General features: G+C 44.6%; 1 protein-coding gene across 2 annotated transcripts in view; it reads right to left on the bottom strand.

Moving 5' to 3' along the window:
- LOC121582173 (transcription factor RFX3) overlaps positions 1-19,032 on the bottom strand; it is a 62,428-nt gene extending 43,396 nt beyond the window's left edge. For both annotated transcript variants that reach the window (XM_041897797.2, XM_041897798.2), the window contains exon 1: positions 18,939-19,032. The gene's annotated coding sequence lies outside the window, so the exon portion shown is untranslated. The remainder of the gene's footprint in view (positions 1-18,938) is intronic.
- Position 19,033: the final 1 nt, after the last annotated feature.

Raw genomic sequence — 19,033 nt, 5'->3', positions numbered from 1 at the left:
TTTGAATAGCCTATTCGTACATTCTCTCCTCTCCTGACTGCATGCGATGCCATAGAAATAGAATGAATAGAACGGGCATACCCATTCAAGTCAATGATGGCATAATGGGTGGACTGGCCGCCATTGAGAGTGTACTCATAGGAGCAAAGCAGGAAGTAAAAGGAGGAAGTGTACCCATCAATATGTGCTGTGACTTGTTGATTCAACTCAACTGACATTACAAAAAATACATTCCATTGCATGAGCCACATCAGTTAACATCACTTGAATTAACATTCTACATTACCATGGAAATTATAGCATCACAATACAAGGCAGCCATTGAGAGTGTATCCATGAGTTTACCAGTCAAATACTGTAGATGCGGAACGCAGACAGTTCCATTGACCAGATTGGCGCACATTCGACTAATCTGATCTAACAAAGTGGATATTCGTCAAATTGTCATGATTTATGTATTGTAACAGGCGCGCACAATGTGGTTACTTAAGTCCGATTTGGATGTATTGGGCTTTTTTCGTTGCATAACATGTAGAAGTTCAACAAGTCTCTTTTCAGGTTTAGAAGAAGTGACTGCTAAAAATGCTAAATGTATAAGCTGGTTAGCATCAGTTGTGGTAGTCAAAGTCGTTTTTAACTGTAATGCAGTTGATCAGTAACAATGACATGAACATGTGTTGGGGTTGACATCCATACAAGCATTATACTCAGATTTGTACCTCAACATCTGAAATACACATATAAAGAATAGGCTAAATGTAGGGTAATTTTGCTGGGGGGCAATGAGGAGATTCTGGATCTTTCCCCCACGCGTTTCCATGGCAATTCCATTGTTTTGGTCGAGTTCGATTGACCTCTTTACCGCATCTATTGCCAGAGTTAGAGGTTCCAAGCCTATTCTATAGACCCAGTCGGTATTAGATAGAACGTTGCGACACTGCCCGCCTGTGGCGAAAAACAACCTGTGGTTACCTAGGTTACCCCATTGGCTCACAGCAAAAACGTAACCTTTCTCAAACGTCTGCTTGTTTTAGTCAATTACAAAACGACATTTAAGAAAAGTACAACATGTCTAGAGATTAATTTTCAACAGGCTCCATCTCCCTATGTGGGAGCATTGCGAACCGTAGCGCAGGATTTTTGACCTGGCTACATGTACATTAAACAACACAGCAGCTTTTCGGCATGTTTTATTATTTCTGTATAACAAAAAAAATGGATGACGAAGTTTCCTCTTTTACAATGGGGGTCAATAGGAAAGCAAGTTGGTTTTCCCCAATTTGTGGCCGTGGTCGGGGGGAATTCCTTATTATTACGTGAATACCGACTTGGACTATCAACTCTATTTCTATGTGTGCTGCTGCTGCAGGGACGGGGCGTTGCCTAGGCAACCGAATACTCGTTTTCTACAACACCTTGCTTGAGCAACAAAGTTTCTTCACGTTGTTAAGAGTCCATGTTACCGCAGAAATGGACTCAACCGCACAAATGCCTGGCCATCCCGTCTTCAGTCCTTTTTGCGGTTATTTTATAACCGTCGGTTACACGGTAATTGTGCCAGCCTTAGTGCCATGGAGATGCTGCTGACATGGCAGTCAAGTGATCCATTCAGAAGTTGTCATGCTCTCTCCTCTAGTCTCAACAGGTTCAATCTTTCTTCTGCTCCATGCACTCTGCAGTAGGAGAGCTAAAGTGCAAGGCCCTGTCGGTCCCTACTACACAAAACCCACCTGCTCCCTGCAGCCTGCCCCTGATGATTAGGAGATGGAGAGGAGTGACTTTCTGGATGTAAACAGGGATTCTACCTCACTCCTGCAGCCCCCCTCCCCCATCACCTTCCCCCTTCAGCCTGCTCTCGCTCCCCTGTGGCCCACTTAAGCGCTGTGCTCCACTGAACAACTGCAAGCCCTACAAAGCCAAGCAGGAACAAAGGCCACAGAGGAGGGCGACACTCGCCTTGTCTTTCCTCTCCTTCACCCTCCCCCGGTTCCGTCCTCCTCATTTGACTGACAGCTGGGGCAATATGGGGGGGACCAGGACTTATTACATCGGACGATCAGAACGAGATCTATATGTTATGTTATCACATTACCACATCCAATAAAGGTGCAACTTTAATGGCATGATCTAAACCAAATATGTTGAAAGTCTAAAATGCTGCTAATGCCTATGATATCCATTTTGAGCATGAGACTGGTAAGCAAGTGGATTGTCCTAAACCTAAAATGTATTGATGAATGTCCAGAAACAACATGCTTTAGAGAGGAGAAACGCAACCCCAAATAGAGGCACATCTGCTTTGTATTGATCTCATTTCCTTCACATCTCCATCATGTTAGACCTGTGGCCATGATATACCTTCCATCCTATCATCTCTTCCCTCTGCTAAATCCTTCTCCCTCCGATCTCCTGATTCTGCCTCTTCAACCCTCCTCTGCTCCCTTTCTGTATCTTTTGACTCTCTATGTCCCCTATCCTCCCGGCCGGCTCGGTCCTCCCCTCCTGCTCCGTGGCTTGACGACTCATTGCGAACTCACAGAACAGGGCTCCGGGCAGCCGAGCAGAAATGGAGGAAAACTAGACTCCCTGCAGACCTGTCATCTTTTCACTCCCTCCTCTCTACATTCTCTTCCTCTGTTTCTGCTGCTAAAGCCACTTTCTACCACTCTACATTTCAAGCCTCTGCCTCTAACCCTAGGAAGCTCTTTGTCACCTTCTCCTCCCTGCTGAATGCTCCTCCCCCTCCTCTCTGTGGATGACTTTGTCAACCATTTTGAAAAGAAGGTTGACGACATCCGATCCTCATTTATTAAGTCTAATGACACTGCTGGTCCTGCTCACACTGCCCTACCCTATGCTTTGACTTCTTTCTCCCCTCGCTCTCCAGATGAAACCTTGCGACTTGTGACGGCCGGCCGCCCAACAACCTGCCCGCTTGACCCTATCCCCTCCTCTCTTCTCCAGACCATTTCCGGAGACCTTCTCCCTTACCTCACCTTGCTCATCAACTCATCCTTGACCGCTGGCCATGTCCCTTCTGTCTTCAAGAGAGCAAGAGTTGCACCCCTCCTCAAAAAACCTACACTCGATCCCTCCGATGTCAGCAACTACAGACCAGTATCCCTTCTTTCTTTTCTCTCCAAAACTCTTGAGGATGCCGTCTCTAGTCAACTCTCCTGCTATCTCTCTCAGAATTACCTTCTTGATCCAAACCAGTCAGGTTTCAAGACTGGTCATTCAACTGAGACTGCTCTTCTCTGTGTCACGGAGGCTCTCCGCACTGCTAAAGCTAACTCTCTCTCCTCTGCTCTTATCCTTCTAGACCTATCTGCTGCCTTTGATACTGTGAACCATCAGAGCCTCCTCTCCACCCTCTCCAAGTTGGGCCTCTCTGGCGCTGCTCACTCTTGGATTGCGTCCTACCTGACAGGTCGCTCCTACCAGGTGGCGTGGCGAGAATCTGTCTCCGCACCACGTGCTCTCACCACTGGTGTCCCCCAGGGCTCAGTTCTAGGCCCTCTCCTATTCTCTCTATACACCAAGTCACTTGGCTCTGTCATATCCTCACATGGTCTCTCCTATCATTGCTACGCAGATGACACACAATTAATTTTCTGATAACCAGGTGGCGAATCGCATCTCTGCATGTCTGGCAGACATATATCAGTGTGGATGTCGGATCACCACCTCAAGCTGAACCTCGGCAAGACGGAGCTGCTCTTCCTCCCGGGGAAGGACTGCCCGCTCCATGATCTCGCCATCACGGTTGACAACTCCATTGTGTCCTCCTCCCAGAGTGCAAATAACCTTGGTGTGACCCTGGACAACACCCTGTCGTTCTCCGCTAACATCAAAGCGGTGACCCGATCCTGCAGGTTCATGCTCTACAACATTTGCAGAGTACGACCCTACCTTACACAGAAAGCGGCACAGGTCCTAATCCAGGCACTTGTCATCTCCCGTCTGGATTACTGCAACTCGCTGTTGGCTGGGCTCCCTGCTTGTGCCATTAAACCCCTACAATTTATCCAGAACGCTGCAGCCCGTCTGGTGTTCAACCTTCCCAAGTTCTCTCATGTCACCCCGCTCCTCCGCACACTCCACTGGCTTCCAGTTGAGGCTCGCATCTACTACAAGACCATGGTGCTTGCCTACGGAGCTGTGAGGGGAACGGCACCTCCTTACTTTCAGGCTCTGATCAGACCCTACACCCAAACGAGGGCACTACGTTCATCCACCACTGGCCTGCTAGCCCCCCTACCTCTACGAAGCACGGTTCCCGCTCAGCCCAGTCAAAACTATTCGCTGCTCTGGCACCCCAATGGTGGAACAAGCTCCCCCACGACGCCAGGACAGCAGAGTCACTGACCACCTTCCGGAGACACTTGAAACCCTACCTCTTTAAGGAATACCTGGAATAGTAGAAAAGTCATCCTTCTACTCCCCCCTCAAAAAATAAATAAAAAATAAATAAATAAATAAATAAATGATAGCCAGTGGGACAAGCACAAGTTGAATGCAGCAATTTGTAAGTCGCTCTGGATAAGAGCGTCTGCTAAATGACGTAAATGTAAATGTTAGGCTGGCAGTAATAAAAACACTGTCTGAAGCTGCAGCATTAACCTATTTCCTTTACAACTATGGAACAGGGTTAAGGTTAGTGATAAAGTACACCTTGCAATGTAAAAACACAATGAGATGACAGGCAGAGGTGGGCTTATCTAAACATGCATGGGCCTTGAAGGTCTCCTATTCCGTCAACAATGTCTGTTCCACATGTAGTGTACACAGGCTGCTGTGCGCGCAGATAACAGAGCAAAACCCCCAGTTTATGCTGCTAAGCCATGAAAATGGATGGATGAATAATCAAATTAATCAGCGGCACTTTAAGTGATTGGAAACGGAACTGGATCCAGGGAACAGGTGGCATGGTCCTATTTTTGCCCACCCAACACCTGACTTCAGGTAAGTGGTAACGTGATCTGATAACTAGCCGTTTCTGACATCTTGTCCTCTGTACACAGAGGTGTGTACGTCATTATTGCCTTATAATAGGCTATAGGCCTAGGCCAAGGATGGGCATCTTTGATGGGGATGGGGGCCACAAAATATCTGAACTCATCATGAGGGGCAGCAGTGGCTTGCGGGTCTGCGTAACCCACATCCATACCCACACGCGGCCCTAGCCTTTTGCGGGCCGCTAAAACATTTTAGCGGCCCCCTTCTTGACACGTAGTGAAGTTGTAGAGTTAATTTCCTCAAATTCTACACATTTTGCCATGGGGAGAAGAGAAAATGTTACAGTTTTAATGCACGTTTGTGCAATTCTACACATTTTGCCATGGGATGGAGGGAAGATTTGCAATTTATAACTAATTTCATGCAAATCTACTCATTTTGCCATGGGGCGGAGAGAAATGTTTGCAGTTTTTAATTTGATATCTGATTGAGAGTGACTAACAAAATCAATGGGGGCCCCCGGTCAGTAATTCGACCATGATTACTACAAGTTTAAATAGCTAGCCGCTAGACTAACTTACCAATCTAAAAAGAAAATGCTGACGTGCTAATTGAGTGACTGTCATTGACTGACAAGATAAAAACTGCTGACGCACAACACATTTTCAAAATTGCACCTTGTGTATTCTACTATTCTAACTCTCAACACTTAAGTCGAGACCCGACTGAGTCCTAAAAATAAATATATAGGCTACTGAACAAAAATATAAACACAACACATAAAGTGTTGGTCCCATGTTTCATGAGCTGAAATAAAAGAACACAGACCTTTTCCATATGCACAAAAAGCTTATTTCTCTCAGATTTTGTCCACAAATTTGTTTACATCCCTGTTAGTGAGCATTTCTTCTTTGCCAAGATAATCCATCCACCTGACAGGTGTGGCATATCAAGAAGCTGATTAAACAGCATGATCATTACACAGGTGCACCTTGTGCTGGGGACAATAAAAGGCCACGTTAAAATGTGCAGTTTTGTCACACAACACAATGCCACAGATATCTCAAGTTTTGAGGGAATGTGCAATTGGCATGCTGACATCAGGAATGCCAACCAGAGCTGTTGCCAGATAATTGATGTTAATTTCTCTACCATAAGCTGCCTCCAACGTGGTTTTAGAGAATTTGGCAGTATGCCCAACCGGCCTCACAACCACACACCACATGTAACCACGCTAGCCCAGGACCTCCACATCCGGCTTCTTCACCTGCGGGACAGTCTGAGACCAGCCACCCGGACAGCTGATGAAATGAGGAGAATTTCTGTCTGTAATAAAGCCCTTTTGTTTGGAAAAAAACTAATTCGGATTGGCTGGGCCTGGTTCCCCAGTGGGTGGGTCTGGCTCCCAAGTGGGTGGGCCTATGCCCTCCCAGGCCCACCATGGCTGCGCCCCTGCTCAGTCATGAAATCCATAGATTAGGGCCTAATTTATTTATTTAAATTGACCGATTTCCTTATATGAACTGTAACTCAGTAAAATAGATTAAATTGTTGCATGTTGCGTTTATATTTTTGTTCAGTATATATATATATATATATATATATATATATATATATATATATATATATATATATATATATATATATATATATACACACACACACACACACACAGTGGGGGAAAAAAGTATTTTGTCAGCCACCAATTGTGCTAGTTCTCCCACTTAAAAATATGAGAGGCCTGTAATTTTCATCATAGGTACATGTCAACTATGACAGACAAATTGAGAAAAAAAAATCCAGAAAATCACATTGTAGGATTTGTAATGAATTTATTTGCAAATTATGGTGGAAAATAAGTATTTGGTCACCTACAAACAAGCATGATTTCTGGCTCTCACAGACCTGTAACTTCTTCTTTAAGAGGCTCCTCTGTCCTCCACTCGTTACCTGTATTAATGGCACCTGTTTGAACTTGTTATCAGTATAAAAGACACCTGTCCACAACCTCAAACAGTCACACTCCAAACTCCACTATGGCCAAGACCAAAGAGCTGTCAAAGGACACCAGAAACAAAATTGTAGACCTGCACCAGGCTGGGAAGACTGAATCTGCAATAGGTAAGCAGCTTGGTTTGAAGAAATCAACTGTGGGAGCAATTATTAGGAAATGGAAGACATACAAGACCACTGATAATCTCCCTCGATCTGGGGCTCCACGCAAGATCTCACCCCGTGGGGTCAAAATGATCACAAGAACGGTGAGCAAAAATCCCAGAACCACACGGGGGACCTAGTGAATGACCTGCAGAGGGCTGGGACCAAAGTAACAAAGCCTACCATCAGTAACACACTACGCCGCCAGGGACTCAAATCCTGCAGTGCCAGACGTGTCCCCCTGCTTAAGCCAGTACATGTCCAGGCCCGTCTGAAGTTTGCTAGAGTGCATTTGGATGATCCAGAAGAGGATTGGGAGAATGTCATATGGTCAGATGAAACCAAAATATAACTTTTTGGTAAAAACTCAACTCGTCGTGTTTGGAGGACAAAGAATGCTGAGTTGCATCCAAAGAACACCATACCTACTGTGAAGCATGGGGGTGGAAACATCATGCTTTGGGGCTGTTTTTCTGCAAAGGGACCAGGACGACTGATCCGTGTAAAGGAAAGAATGAATGGGGCCATGTATTGTGAGATTTTGAGTGAAAACCTCCTTCCATCAGCAAGGGCATTGAAGATTAAACGTGGCTGGGTCTTTCAGCATGACAATGATCCCAAACACACCGCCGGGCAACGAAGGAGTGGCTTCGTAAGAAGCATTTCAAGGTCCTGGAGTGGCCTAGCCAGTCTCCAGATCTCAACCCCATAGAAAATCTTTGGAGGGAGTTGAAAGTCTGTGTTGCCCAGCGACAGCCCCAAAACATCACTGCTCTAGAGGAGATCTGCATGGAGGAATGGGCCACAATACCAGCAACAGTGTGTGAAAACCTTGTGAAGACTTACAGAAAACGTTTGACCTGTGTCATTGCCAACAAAGGGTATATAACAAAGTATTGAGAAACTTTTGTTATTGACCAAATACTTATTTTCCACCATAATTTGCAAATAAATTCATTAAAAATCCTCCAATGTGATTTTCTGGATTTTTTTTTGTTCCATTCATTTGGGATTGAGGCCTGCTATGTCTCTTATCGCATCAGGGTCCACACAAATTCAGTGGAATATGGAGTGACAGATTGAAATGACTTTATTGAGAGATGCTACCCATAAACTTGCAGTAATCATGGAAATTGTAATATCTAGCCTAATTGCAAGCTTGGTGGGTCTATAGCCTACCTACACATATACCAGTCATTTCTTGGCATGTTTGTCAGGGAAAGAATTAGGGTGGCATTTAACAATTAAGCCTAGGTGGTCAGGAGTCCCACCAAGACCCACTCTGCACCAGTCCCCCCATCCTCCTCCCCCTCTCGACACACACCTGTTCCTCTCCCCTAGTGGGAACAGAGGGCTGGGGTGGCTGCAGAGAACACCCAGTGGACATGACTAGAGACTGATGATGCAACACAGAGAAACCTGGCGCTTTTCCTTCTTCACAACAAGTGAGTAGAGGGGTCCAAATCCATCTATAGTCATCCAAGAGGCCATAACAGCCTCAAAACCACTAGGAGGAAACTTATAATCTATAGAGATCCATGTGTCTCTACACTTTCATTGACAATTTGCTTTAAAACAATACAATAATGTATCATTTATTAAGTTAAAAAAATATTCTCTGTAAGGAGTAGCATGAGAGGAAAACATAATTTAATCTGTACAGTAGGCTTACACACCTCTCTTGATTGAGGAAACACCAAACCAGCATTCAGTGTAGGATGCCTAGGACATTTCCATACTGCAGATTCATAACATTTGAGGTACACCTCTCGTCGGTTTTTGGGGGGGCAGCGGACTATTTGCGTTGTGTTCCACCCAGAGAGGAAGTCCACCTTGTGTAGTGTATATCCACTAGGGGGCTCGGGGAGCCAGAGTAGCTTACCAAGCAAGAGGGTCCAAGGCACTCTTTTTGACTAGCTAGCGACGACGTGTGTTATACGCCTGTTTACAAATGCTAGCTACATGTCAGGCTAGTCTGGTGTTCTATGCTTTATGACACAACCTTTTAGCCACAGAACCAAACATGTCTCTATTTGAATTGCAATTGCTAGTGCTTGAACAGCAAGAGCTTGAACTGCTGTTACTACTCAGGAGGAGGAGCAAAAAAAAAGACTGAGAAAATGGCAAGTTCGTCCACTGAACACTACAAGAGGGGACGATGGAAAATACAGGTCTCTTGTCCAACCTATGCGGAGTATTGATAAGGAAATACATTTTCAGCTTGCTTGTAAGTGCTGCAGAAAGGCTATCTGTGACCGTTCGATTTTTGGCGAGTGGCAGCACACAGCAAAGCATCGCTGCGAGTTATAACTTATAAGCTAGGAATCTCTACAGTTTGTGCCATCTTCAAGGAAGTGTGCCAGGCTATCTGGCATGTCCTGAAGGAGGATTTTGTTGCTTATCCCTCCGTGACACAATGGGCAGAAATTGCCAGAGATTTTGGGGATCGTTGGAATTATCCATTTTGTGCAGAAGCTGTCGGCGGAAAACATGTACGGATCTGAGATCCGGCAAACTCTGCCAGCGATTACTACAACTAAAAGGGCTTTTTCTCAATGGTCCTGATGACAGTCTGCGATGCAAGGTACCGACCATATCCAGATAAGATATGTATATAGTCACATGTATTTAGCATATGTGAAAATTATACCAATATAGACGTTGTAATGATATGCCTCACATAAAAGTGAGAGGATGGGGGGCCTATGTCCAAAGCATAGGCTACAGTTGTTACAGTACACCTTTGATAGCCTTCATGTTCCTGTTCAATACTAATGGAAACACTTATTTTATTCAAAAGGTTCTTCCGGACTTGATGATGCCAAGAAGATCTACAACTACCGCCACTCAAGAGCCAGAAGAATTTCAGAGAACTGCTTTGGGATCCTTGCTGCAAGATGGAGGATCCTTGGGACGAGCCCTTGAGGTTGCCTCAGAGAAAGCTGAGACCATTGTGACGGCCTGCGTCATCCTCCACAACTACCTTTGCACCACAGACACTGACAACACAGATTCATCAACACGGTACATCCACCCCACGTTTGTTGACCACTCCACACCCACTGGGGACCTGCTTCCAGTAGAGCGGAGACAGGTGGTACAAGGGGACACCAGCTTCCTGGACCCAAGAAACATTTACATTTACATTTTAGTCATTTAGCAGACGCTCTTATCCAGAGCGACTTACAGTTAGTGAATACATATCTTCTTTTTTTTTTTTATACTGGCCCCCCGTGGGAATCGAACCCACAACCCTGGCGTTACAAACGCCATGCTCTATCAACTGAGCTACATCCCTGCCGGCCATTCCCTCCCCTACCCTGGACGACGCTGGGCCAATTGTGAACCGCCCATGATTCTCCCGGTCGCGGCCGGCTGCGACAGAGCCTGGATTCGAACCAGGATCTCTAGTGGCACAGTTAGCACTGCAATGCAGTGCCTTAGACCACTGCGCCACTCAGGAGACATGTCACCAGACAGGGCAATCATAGTTGCTATAGACTTGCGCAACAACCTCAAGGACTACTTCCTCACACCAGCAGGTCAAGTGCCTTTCCAGGATGCTGCTATCACACGTGGCACCCTAGAGTAAATGTTGGCGTGTGATTTGGAAAACATGTGCACTCATGTTCTCTTCTTCTGGTTGATGACTAACCTTGTGTTATGTGTAATGGCCTTTCAATGAGAACTTTCCTGCTATGGGAAATGGGTGAGAATGGCTGTCCAGTTGTAGACAATAAGGCTACACCTTTGAGACATTAACTTAATCTACATAACACAAGATCCCATTGAGAATTTGTGGTCAATCCTCAAGAGGCGGGTGGACAAACAAAAACCCATAAATTCTGACAAAATCCAAGCATTGATTATGCAAGTATGGGCTGCCATCATTCAGGATGTGGCCCAGAAGTTAATTGACAGCATGCCAGGGCGGATTGCAGAGGTCTTGAAAAAGAAGGGTCAACACTGCAAATATTGACTCTTTGCAAAAACTTTATGTAATTGTCAATAAAAGCGTTTGACACTTATGGAATGATTGTAATTATACTTCAGTATACCATAGTAACATCTGACAAAAATATCTAAAAACACTGAAGCAGCAAACTTTGTGAAGACCAATACTTGTGTCATTCTCAAAACTTTTGACCACGACTGTACATGGTCATGTGAAGTGGCGTTTCAATGGAGACTTTCCTGCTTTGGTACATGGGTGAGTGTCCAGCTGTAGACAATAAGGAAAGAGCCCTTAAGACATTAGCTTCATCTACATAGTAAACTTGTACTGCTTTGTACATGAGCTGAGTGACTGATTCAAAACAGTCATATTTTATAATAAATACTGAACAAAAATATAAAACGCAACATGTAAAGTGTTGGTACCATGTTTCATGAGCAGATCTGTGAAATGTTCCATATGCACAAAACGCTTATTTCTCTGAAATTTGGTTTGCATCCCTGTTAGTGAGCATTTCTCCTTTGCCAAGATAATCCATCCACCTGACAGGTGTGGCATATCAAGAAGCTGATTAAACAGCATGATCATTACACAGGTGTACCTTGTGCTGGGGACAATAAAAGGCCACTCTAAAATGTGCAGTTTTGTCACACAACACAATGCCACAGATGTCTTAAGTTGAGGGAGCGTGCAATTGGCATACTGACTGCAGGAATGTCCACCAGAGCTGTTGCCAGAGAGTTGAATATTCATTCCTCTACCATAAGTCGTTTTAGAGAATTTGGCAGTACGTCCAACCGGTCTCACAACCACAGACCACATGCAACCATGCGCCAGGACCTCCACATCAGGCTTCTTCACCTGCGGGATCGTCTGAGACCAGCCACCCGGAGAACTGATGAAACTGATGAGTATTTGTCTGTAATGAAGCCCTTTTGTGGGGAAAAATATATTGATTGGCTAGGCCTGGCTCCCCAGTGGATATGCCTGGCTCCCAAGTGGGGTGGGCCTATGCCCTCCCAGGCCCACCCATGGCTGCGCCCCTGCCCAGTCATGCGAAATCCATAGATTGATTGATGGTGTTCTTCATTGAAGTTCACTTCCACAGCACTGAAACAGGTGTTGCAGATGCTTGGTCTGCTGCAGAAGCAAGACACTTCACTGTGTTTTTTCCCCCCCAATGCCACTGTGGAGGTGACCTGGTGCAATTCCAGGGTTCCTTTGACTCTTTGTCTGCATACTGTTTCATAGCTCCGCCCACGCCATCTGGTGCCCCCTTCCCATGGGCTTTTTCAGAAAAGTTCCAGGTGATTTGTTTGAATCCGTAGATATATGGCAGAGTAGGTACATGTTCTTCTTGTTTCTGTATTGGGTGACGTGACCATCGCTCATCATGTGGAGTGTCATGATTTGTGGATTCTTGTTCTTGACATCTCTTAGGACAGGCTCCAGGTGAGCCCATACTGCTCTCTCATCATGTCTAAGGGAGTCAGATATGGTGGTGTAGGATTGGCTTCCCTCTGATGTGTACACAACACTTGTATGGATCGTAGCCTGCTGTCTACTCCCCCCCCAAATCTCTGGCCAATTTGCGATAGATAGATAGATAGATAGAAAGATAGATATTTACGTAAACATAGTTTCAGTATTACCTGCTTGATGTGCACTACTATATAAAAAAAAAAGACATAAAACACCCTTATCCTACAAAAACTTGTGTTTTTACTTAAAAGGAGATAATATTATGTATTTCTGTGTACAATTTAAATAAAAATTTGATAGATGAATAGATAACTTAATACAAAGACAAACATATTGCAATCATTCAGTTCAACCGTTTAGTCATATGGTGTAACCGGAATCACTGGTGACTCCGAATTATCATTTTGGTTACGTCGTATGACTTTTCTCACATAAACATGTTTTAGAGGCAACTGCTTGTGCACCCATGTGAACACTTGACTTTGACATCAAGTATGTATCTTGAGTATCTAAATAAAATATAAGCTTTTCAGATAATTCAACATTTTTCTTGGTTTTTAGCGGTCACACCGAATGATCAGATTTTTGGGGTAAAACCTGACAGGGAGTGGAAATGTAAACTTATCAAACATTTACGAGACTTGCTAACCTTTATTCTTAACCAAAGGGTATCTCACAGGCATCTTAATGATGTCACATCCTGTCACATGAGTACCATCATGTGATTTGATCCAAAATGGTGACTTTATGTCGGTCGCACTGAATTTTTCTGGACAAAAGTATTTCAAACCTTTCTGCCTAAACTGTCTTACCCATACAGATGTATAGTGCAATAGACCCTTAACAAATCATGCCAGAATAATAGTTTGACAGTTTTGTTATGATTTTAGATGTTTTGTTAACATTTATATAGATGGCATTTGTCTTTGGACTTTAGAGCACTGAAAGTGACAGTTTTTTTCACATTTAACCATTAACTCTTTTTGGACTCAATAAAAGAGAAAGTTACATCAAATAAAATGTGTATAAAATTGGTTGTTGATTTTGGAAAATATTTCATTCGGAAACCAAAATACGCACGTCACATTGACCCAAATACACTTCACTTACTGTAGTTCAATAACCAAAAGAGATTTTTTCAAACTCAATGGGCTCTATTTTCCGCTGGCACTAAGGAGGCGCAAGTGTCAAACACACGTTAGTTTGCAATTTCGTGATGTAAAAACTAGCGCACTGGCATTTTCCAGCCCAATGCCAGGTTTGGCAATTTACCTGTCTAGCATCAGCTCACTTGCGCTGAGGTAGGAGGGGTGGCAATGTTTGAGGTGTGTTCTTAAAAACAAGCGCAAAAGTGATAATTTCATGCAGCGCTAATGGTAAGTTTTAAGACTCACAAAAAGCAGGTCTTAATGGTAACGCAGTTGATAATGGCATGGATTTTGAGAGCGGAAGCGCAGCCTATCGAGCCATGACGCACAGTGCTCATGGTAGAAGAGATGTGCCTTTTGCACTGGTGAATCTCATATTTAGAAACATATAAAAACAATTGGTTTCTCCCCATTTTGTTTAATTTGATTAAAAGACCAAGCATAGCCTACCGTCCACATAAACAAGGCTGGTTTAGCAGCATCGCATATGTGCATCTTTTATCCTGGTCATTAGCCAAGTAACCTATGAATAAAGGTTTTTTTAAATGGTCTACTAAGAGTGCTTTGAAACATGAGGTTTTTGCCCTAATGCTTTTCATTATACACAATTCAAATACCTGCCTACTTAATTTCACTTGTTCAAGGCTTGCAAACTATCACAGATTACAAAGGGAAACCCAGCCATGAGCTGCCCAGTGACACAAGCCTACCACAAGCCTCTGTAGCCGATGTGAGTAAGACCTTTAAACAGGTTAACATTCACAAGGCCGCAGGGCCAGACGGATTACCAGGACGCGTAATCAGAGCACTGACATTTTCAACCTCTCCATGACCCAGTCTGTAATACCTACGTTTCAAGCAGACCACCATAGTCCCTGTGCCCAAGAACGCCATGGTAACCTGTCTAAAATACTATTGTCCTGTAGCACTCACATCTGTATCTATGAAATGCTTTGAAAGGCTGGTCATGGCTCACATCAATACCATCATCCCAGACACCCTGGATCCACTCCAATTCGCATACCACTCCAACAAATCCACAGATGATGCAATTTCTATTGCACTCCACACTGCCCTTTCCCACCTGGACCAAAGGAACACCTACGTGAGAATGCTGCTCACTGACTACAGCTCAGCGTTCAACACCATAGTGCCGTCGAAGCTCATCATTTACATTTATGTCATTTAGCAGACGCTCTTATCCAGAGCGACTTACAAATTGGTCCATTCAACTTAGGATAGCCAGTGGGACAACCACCCTATTTTTAATTTAAAAATAATAATAATGGGTAGGGGGTGGGGTAGAAGGATTACTGTTATACTATTCCAGGTATTCCTTAAAGGGGTAGGGTTTCAAGTGTCTCTGGAAGGTGGTCAGTGACTCCGCTGTCCTGGCATCATGGGGGAGCTTGTTCCACCATTGGGGTGCCAGAGCAGCTAATAGTTTTGACTGGGCTGAGCGGGAACTGTGCTTCCGTAGAGGTAGGGGGGCTACCAGGCCAGAGGTGGATGAACGTAGTGCCCTCGTTTGGGTGTAGGGTCTGATCAGAGCCTGAAGGTAAGGAGGTGCCGTTCCCCTCACAGCTCCGTAGGCAAGCACCATGGTTTTGTAGTAGATGCGAGCTTCAACTGGAAGCCAGTGGAGTGTGCGGAGGAGCGGGGTAACATGAGAGAACTTGGGAAGGTTGAACACCAGACGGGCTGCAGCGTTCTGGATAAGTTGTAGGGGTTGAACACCTCCCTCTGCAACTGGATCATGGACTTCCTGACGGGACACCCCCAGGTGGTGAGGGTAGGCAACAACACATCCACCACACTGACCCTCAACATGGGGGCCCCTGAGGGGTACGTGCTTAGTCCCCTCCTGTACTCCCTGTTCACCCACGACTGCGTGGCCATGCACGACTTCAACACCATCATTACGTTTGCAGACATGACGGTGTTAGGCCAGATCACCAACGACGATGAGACAGCCTATAGGGAGGTGGTCACAGAACTGGCAGTGTGGTGCCAGGACAACAACCTCTCCCTCAACGTCAGTAAGACAAAGGAGCTGATCGTGGACTACAGGAAACGGAGGGCCGAGCACGCCCCCATTCACATCAACAGGGCTGTAGTGGAGCGGGCCGAGAGCTTCAAGTTCCTCGGTGTCCACATCACTAAGGATCTATCATAGTGCAAACACACCAACACAGTCGTAAAAAGGGCACAACACCTCTTCCCTCTCAGGAGGCTGAAAAGATTTGGCATGGGCCCTCAGATCCTCAACAAGTTCTACAGCTGCACCATCGAGAGCATCTTGACTGGCTGCATCACCCCTTGGTATGGCAACTGCTTGACATCCGACCGCAAGGCGCTACAGAGGGTAGTGCGTATGGCCCAGTATATCACTGGGGCCGAGCTCCCTGTCATCCAGGACCTCTATACCAGGCAGTGTCAGAGGAAGGCCAAGAAATGGTCAAAGACTCCAGCCACCCAAGCCACAGACTGTTCTCTCTGCTACCGCACGGCAAGGTTTACCAATGCACCCAAGTCTGGAACCAACATGACCCTGAACAGCTTTTACCCCCAAGCCATAAGACTTCTAAACAATACTGCTAAAAAGCTAATCAAATGGCTACCCGGACTACATGCATTGACAATTTTTTGCACTAACTCTCTTGCACTGACTATGCACACACACTGGACTGTACCCACACATACAGTACTTACACTGACACCTCAACACACTACATACGCCCACACACACACACATGCATATGGACGCCCCACACTCACAAACACACATTTTCACACTCACCACATACACTGCTGCTACTACTGTCTATTATCTATCCTGTTGCCTAGTCACTTTACCCCTACCTATATGTACAGTACATGGCTACCTCAATTACGTCGTACCCCTCCCTGCACATTGACTCGGTACTGGTACTCCCTGTATATAGCCATGTTATTTTCTACTACCTATATATAGCAATGTTGACTGCAACACTCCAAACATAAACTATTGAGCAAACACTGGATGTTTTTTATTTTTACTGTGTCTATTACTCGTTACTGCAGCCTCTGCTTAAGCAATAAGGCACGAGGAGGTGTGGTATATGGCCAATATAAATTTACATTTTAGTAATTTAGCAGACGCTCTTATCCAGAGCGACTTACAGTTAGTGAGTGCATACATTTTTCATACTGGCCCCCCGTGGGAAACAAACCCACAACCCTGGCGTTGCAAGCACCATGCTCTATCAACTGAGCTACAGGGGACCGCGGCATATACCACGGCTATGGGCTGTTCTTATGCACGAAGCAACACGGAATGCCTGGATACAGCCCTTAGCCGTGGTATATTGGCCGTATACCACAAATCCCTGAGGTGCCTTATTGTTATTATAAACTGGTTACCAACGTAATTAAAGCAGTAAAAATAAATGTTTTGTCAGCCAATCAGCATTCAGGGCTCAAACCACCCAGTTTATAATATTTAATAAACTGTAGTTTCAATCCACAAGGGACCAGGAGATGAATATTCCATGCACCCAGCCGAATTGGAGGTGATGACAATGCAAACATCAATAACCTACAGAACTTGACACAAATGCATGCAGTATTAAGTCATGGAACGTGTTGTGTTGACTGGCCAGTGAGAGGTCACACCTACAACTTGTTTATTCATCAAAACGCAGCCCTTTCGCACCACCGCCAGCTATTGCGCTCATAATTCCATAATTCCGCCTGTGAAAATAGCAAAAATATTTCTGACACACCACAGGACCTATAGCACTACAGCCATTGCTTAGAGTTACCATTGAGTTAGGGTCGTTAAATAGAGCCCAAGGTGTCATGTCATAGCGGACACCCATTTCTTTCTGCAGACATCTTTGCATCTTCATTCGGAGCAGATATTTAACGTTTTTGGAAAACATGGTCGCATTAAAAAAACGGTGTTTTTGTGAAATATTCTGTGTAAATTGTTCAAAGTAGTCCTTGTGCATAGATTTGTTTGGTATGTTAAACTTTGAAATCAATGGTTTTTGTTTGGCATACATTTGAAAGTAAAAAATTGAAGTCTCAGCGTAATTCCGTTACCATGACCATGGAATTGCCCTACTACAGCCTGATGACTGCTGCTTTTATTATCTGTGCTTTGTATTTAAGATGACAGTCTCTACTTCACTCTTCTACCTGCTCACACCACAAGTACATCTCTCTCTGAGACACACACACGCAACTGTAGCTAAATGTCAATGTGACAGCTATTATTGCTTTTACTTTTTGCATCAGCTTAAACAATACTAGCTAGCTAATGCACTGTGCCATAGGCATTTCAAACTGGCCACCTAGCTGGCTGTAGCTAGATGGGATATAATTTATGAAACTAGCTAGCTAGCTGGTTAACGGGTAAAGGTTTGTGATAAGACTCGAGACCTGAGATCAATAACAATTGAAGGTTTAGCTAAAGTAGCTAACTTAGCTAGCCGCTCTCGCTAACAACGTTAGCTAGCTAACGAAGCCTTTGTGGCACCTGCTCCGCAAAGCTAACGTTAGCTACAAAGGAAACTAGCTGGCTAGCTAAGTGTATGCTAGCTAGCAAAGACAAAAGGGAGAAGCTACTGCTAATCTCAATTAGCAATTGCTGAATGAAGATGTTACTAGTTCAAATTGATTCAAAATGCCAAAGCAAGTAGCTATATCTCCAATAACATTATTGAAAATGTGAGGTATCTTGACAGCCACCAACATCATACCAGGAAGTTAGTGGTCATTGAACGACACACATAAACCAGACACCTGCTCTGTAACGTTAGCTAACGCTAGTTGGCGTTGCTAACTTAGCTACTACCGTAGATATCTAGTGCGATAGCCAACACACGCTATCTAGCGTTAGCTGTCATTGGACGGCCGACGAGCCACAGCAAACTCGGGTAGGATAGCTAGCTAGCGAACATAATATTTTTTTGGCGTACTGTTAACAACCTTGTTCATTAGGTAGCCAGTTTACTTTCGCAGATAACGTTAAGCACATTGCTTTCAACTAACAACGTTAACAAGTAGTGGAAGGAAATAACACCTCACATTAGATCAGCTATCTATCGTTAACCATGTAGCTAATAAACGAGGGCAGACATGAACTTGCTCATGACAAAACTAGTAAGCTAGACATTTAATATATCAAGTAAAATCCTTTGGCGAGGAATCGAGAAAACAGATGCTGGTAGAAATAGTAAGTATATTCAAACCTGGGCTGAGGACTGGTTGATGAGGATGAAGTGAGGATGGTGGAGGTGGCAATGATGGAACGAGAGGTTGTTGTTGTTGGTGGGTTACAGTCGCC

The sequence above is a fragment of the Coregonus clupeaformis genome, chromosome 15, assembly GCF_020615455.1.
Source record: "Coregonus clupeaformis isolate EN_2021a chromosome 15, ASM2061545v1, whole genome shotgun sequence".
NCBI lineage: Eukaryota > Metazoa > Chordata > Actinopteri > Salmoniformes > Salmonidae > Coregonus > Coregonus clupeaformis.
Note: the sequence above shows the minus strand (reverse complement) of the source record. Positions and strands in the feature narration are given on the sequence as shown.